This window comes from Heterocephalus glaber, unplaced genomic scaffold (assembly GCF_053883595.1).
Source record: "Heterocephalus glaber isolate CG9 unplaced genomic scaffold, H.glaber_assembly_v1.0 deba00001730, whole genome shotgun sequence".
Lineage (NCBI taxonomy): Eukaryota > Metazoa > Chordata > Mammalia > Rodentia > Bathyergidae > Heterocephalus > Heterocephalus glaber.
In genome coordinates, this window is record NW_028258441.1 from 3,565,745 (window position 1) to 3,571,105 (window position 5,361).

General features: G+C 39.6%; 1 pseudogene; it reads left to right on the top strand.

Moving 5' to 3' along the window:
- Positions 1-1,513: 1,513 nt before the first annotated feature.
- Positions 1,514-2,631, top strand: LOC101702085 (junctional adhesion molecule A-like; annotated as a pseudogene).
- Positions 2,632-5,361: the final 2,730 nt, after the last annotated feature.

Genomic DNA, 5,361 nt, shown 5'->3' on the forward strand with positions numbered 1-5,361 from the left:
AAGACAAATATATAAGAGGGATATATAGAGAAAAGGTAGAGGCTAAGTCATTATTGGCAGATGACATGATCCTCTACGCAGAAGATCCCAAAAATTCCACCAACACTCCTAGAATTGATAGTCACATTCAGTAATATAGCAGGATACAAGTCAATATACTAAAATTAATAGTCTTACTATACACCAATAACAAACTCACTCTGAGAAAGAAATTAGAAGAATAATACCATTCACAACGGCATTCAGGAAAATTAAATACCTAGCGATTAATCTAATAAAGGAAGTGAATTAAATGTACAGTACTCTGAAAAAGGATTGAAGAGGAAAAAGGAAAATGGAAACATATGCCATTTAGCAATAGGCAGAATATATATCGTCAAAATGGCCATACATGGAAAACTAATACACATATTAAATACAATACGAATCAAAATATCACACAGTACTAGAAAACAATCTTAGATTTCATATGGAATCAGAAGAGACCTAGATGCAAAAGCAATTCTGAGCAACAAGCACAAAGCAAGAGGCATCACAATCCTAGACTACATATTATATTACAAGGTTACTGTGATTAAAAAGAGCATAGTAGCCGGGGATTTAGCTCAGTGGTTTCGCCGCCTGCTGTGCAAGTACAAGGACCCGAGTTCAATCCCTGGTACCAAAAAAAAAAAAGAGCAATGTACTGGCACCAAAAAATGGACATATAGATCAATGGAACAGAAAAGAGGTAGAAAAATCAACCTCAGGTACATTGAGCTACCTGACCTTTGAGTAAGGGGTCAAAAACCTATGTTGGAGGAATGATGGTCTCTTTAACAAATGATGCTGGGAAAACTGGTTATGTGCATAAAGAAGATTGAACCTAGATCCATATCTCTCACCATGTACTAAAATAAAATAAAAATGGATCAAAGATCTAAAAGTTAAACCAGAAACACTTAATCTTCCAGAATATAAAACAGGTAAAACTATTGAAGACATAGGCATAGGCAAGGACATTTTGATCCAAACCCCAATTGCACAAGAAGTAATATCAAGAATCAACAAATTGGATCAAAACAAATTTAAAAGCTTCTGCACAGCAAAGGAAACAACCAACAGAGTTAAGCAACATCCTACAGAATGGAAAATAATTTTTTCCAGCTATTCCTCAACAGAGGACTAATATCTAGAATGTACAAAGAAGTAAAATATTTAAATCTCTAAAAATTAAATTGAAAAAGGCACAAGTGAAGTGAATAGACACCTTTCAGAATGAGTGTAAATGGCCTATAATACATGCAAACATGCAAAAAAATCTCTGGCTGTTACACAAATACAAATAAAACATCACTTATATTCCATCTTGCTCCAGAAAGAATGACTTTCATCAAGAAATCAAATAGTAATAAATGCTGATATTGGCAGGAGGGTGTCAGCCCTGGGCTTGGAGGAGCTTGCATTCCCCTGCATCCTGGCTTTCTCTGTTCCCTTCTGATGGAGCCCATCTCTGTCCTCCTCAGTCTCCCTGATGCTGGGAAAGGGTTCTGTGTATATCTCTAGTCCTGAAGTCCAACAGCTTGAGAATAACGTGGTCAAGTTGCACTGTACCTACTCTGGCTTCAGTTCCCTCCTTTGGAGTGGAAGTTTGACCGTGGGGACACCACTAGGCTCATTTGCTACAATAACAAGATCACTGCTTCCTATGTGGACCATGTTACCTTTTCAACCAACAGCAATCGCCTTCAGTTCGGTGATCCGGGAGCACATGGGGACATGTATAGTCACTGAGGACAATGGCAACAGCTACAGGGAGGTCCACATCCAGCTCACTGTGTTTGTGTCGCCATCCAAGCCCACAGTCAACATCCCCTCCTCTGCAACCATTGGCACCCAGATGGTGCTGACCTGCTCAGAACAGGATGTCTCTCCACCCTCTGAATACTCCTGGTTCAGGGATAAGGTCCTGATGCTTGAGGAGCCCAAGAACACCCGTGCTTTCATCAATTCTTCCTATACCTTGGATCACAAGACAGGGGAGCTGATCTTCAGTCCTCTGACAACCGCTGATTCTGGAGAGTACACTTGTCAGGCACAGAATGGGTTTGGGACACCCATGAAGTCAGACAGCATTAGCATGAAAGCTGTGGAGCTGAATGTAGGGGGCATCGTGTCAGCTGTCTTCATAACTCTGATTCTCCTTGGAGTCTTGATTTTCAGCATCTGGTTTGCCTATAGTGGAGGTTACTTTGAGTGAGAAAACAAAAAGTGAGTGAAATGTTGCCCCAGGGATCTTTGAGGCTGAGAACATGGATGTGTGTGGTTTGAAGCTGAGATGGGCCCTGGAGGTGGGCATGGGAGTGAAGTTTGGAGGTGGAGGCCACCAGCTTGGAGGGAGGACACCTTTCTGCCCCTCTTTACCCTAAACTTGGCCTCTTTCCCTTTGCCCACACTTCCCTACCGAGGTTCTATAGAGTTCTTAGCTGTGGCCTCTAAGGATGGCACGGAATGTGGAGGAGGGTGGAGGGGCCTGAGTGCCTCCGTGTCTGACTTATTAACAGGACCTCATCAGGTAAGAAGGTGATCTACAGCCAGCCCACTGCCTGGAGTGAAGGGGAATTCAAACAGACCTTGTCGTTCCTGGTGTGATCCAGGCTGGCTCGTCTGTATCTGATGCCAGTGTTGCTCAGGAGCTCCCAGACTCTAGCCCTGACATCTGTAGATTCACAGGATCCCTTGTTTTCTAGACCCACAGGATCCCCCACTTCATTAAGATGTAATTTTAACAACATCAGCTTTGTGTGCCTTCTTCTTCACCACCTTCTCTCCCTTTCGTACCACTTCTGAGTGGTTCCCCTGCCCCTGCCCTAGGGAGAGCAGGCAGGAGCCTGGGTGCCTGCTGACTTCCCCTCTAAGCAGACAGCACAAGTGGCAGGGCTCCAGGGAACCCGAAACCATTACCTGGCCTGCTATGGCCTTTGGATAAGGATCTTGAGCCTGACTCCTAGGATTTCTGCTCCCCCAGTGGGGACTGGTGCCTGCCATTCTAGATTGGGGACTAGAGAGCGAAGCAGCTGAAACAGTGGTTTGGTCATGATATTGTCTCTTCCGTCTCTGGAGCCCACCTGCCTATCTTCCCATAGAAATTGACACCGGGACCCTCCTGGCCTGTCTTCCTGAACACAAGCAAACCAAAACTATGTCTGTAAGAAAATAGGGAAGCAGAGTAAATTTAAAACCATGGATCGAAAGGAAAGAAATCTGAAACTTGACAGACCCTTAGAAGATACTGGGAGGGCTGTGTGTGTGTGTGTGTATGGTGTGTGTGTGTGTGTTAGTCTTGGCTCTTTTCTGAGAGAGAGAGAGAGAGAGAGAGAGAGAGTCTGTGGTCTGCACTGTGTGCTAACTGAGTGGTATGTTGAAAAGCTTCATAGATCTTTGGTGTGATGCAGTTTGGGTGTGCCTGAATTAACTGGATGTGCTGGAAATAAAAACTTGGTTTGTCAAAAATAAATAATAATAAATGCTGGAGACGGGGGTGGGGGCTCTTCTGCATTGTTGGTGGGAATTTAAAGTAGTAAAACCACTATGGAAATCAGCATGGAGAGTCCTCAAAAACTAAAACTAGAAATTCCATTCAACTCTTTTATCTTCCTTCTAGATATCTTTCCAAAATCATCAATGATACATGCATACACATGTTAATACCAGCACAACTTAAAATAGGTAAATCTTGGAAGTTGCCTATACTTCCATCAAAAGGCAAATAGATAAAGAAATTGTGGTATTTATGCACAACAGAATAGCACTCGGCCATAAAGAAAGATAAACTAGTCATTTGTAGGAAAATATATGCACTTTGAGAACATAATTTTAAGTGAAATAAGTCAGGCATGTAAGCTTAAATATCACATGTTTTCTGTTATATGAGAAAACTAAAATATAAATAAAAAGCAAAATAAAAGATGATAATAGAAAGTATGGAAATAGAGCTTTTGCAAAAGGAAAAGTATGCCAAGAGAAGGAAAGAGGAGGATGGGAGGAGAAGAGGATGAAGAAAGATTTAAGATATGTTATGTACATATATCATCAACTCACAAGGAATATTCTCATTATGTACTGAAAACATGTACTAATAAAATTAAAAATTTAAAATATGTTGTGTTTACAAAAACATAACTAGACTAAACATTCCTTTGCAAAAAATGGAGTAAAAAGGAAACTCACACTGCTTGGTTTGTGTGGGGATTATATCGTTTTAAACTTTAATAAATAAGTTTGGTAATATCTAAAAATATATATAAGCCTAATGGTGATATATTATTGTGTATATACTAAATGTCATGTATTTTCTAAGTTCCTTCCTTCCTTCCTTTTTTCCTTCCTTCCTTCTTCCTTCCTTCCTTCCTTTTTTCCTTCCTTCCTTCTTCCTTCCTTCCTTCCTTTCTTCTGTACTGGTGATTGAAATGAAGGCCTTCACACTAGCTACATTCCTATACATCTTATTTTTTTAAATTTTGAAACAGGGTCTCACTAAGTCATTTACTTGTTCTATGGTGGTTTGAACTTGTGATCCTTGCACCAAGATTTCCAGCTAGACTCTTCATATAGTGTAACTCACTGATATAACAAACCTGCAAATGGATAACAATATGCATATTCTACAAAGAATAAAACTGAAGCCTACACAATTTTTATCAGAAGTGAAAGGAAAGAATGGAAAGGAAAAATTATGAGAAAAGAAAAAAAAAAGGAAAAGAAGTATGTAAATAGAGAAGGGTGGAGGGGTGAAGGGTGCACAGGTAATGGGGAAAAAAATAAGAACCAAGATACATCATGTACAGGAAAAAGCACCCAATGATAAATGTAAATGTATCGTATACCTAAAATGTACCAATAAGAGAATTTAAGCAAAAAAAAAAATGTTACCAGAAGTTCCACAGTGTTATTTTTTTAGATGAGCAGAATTGGATTTTTATGATTCCAATTTTTTCCACAATTTTGATCTGATCAACAGAAAGTGTCTCCAAACTCCCTCCTTCTATACTTCCTATATGGAGGCTATACATTCCTTTCTTCTTTAACCTATTGTCTGAGTAGAGCCAAGTTTTGTAATAAAAATTTAAATTCAATAAAAAAATTAATCTTGTCTAAATATAGGACTCTATATACTTGCATGCCAATTTGCTTTTTTGTCAGAACCACAGAAGTTGAATATACTGACAAAAATGGACGTACACTTTAGGAGAGGTATTTCCTTGAAAATCTTTCCATGGCCAGAGTTATTTGCCTTCTACAGTAAATACTTTGCATTTAGTCAAGGCTCTTGCCTCTTTCTCAAACCCTCCATAATATAAATCTCTTTCTAAATTGTCTGTG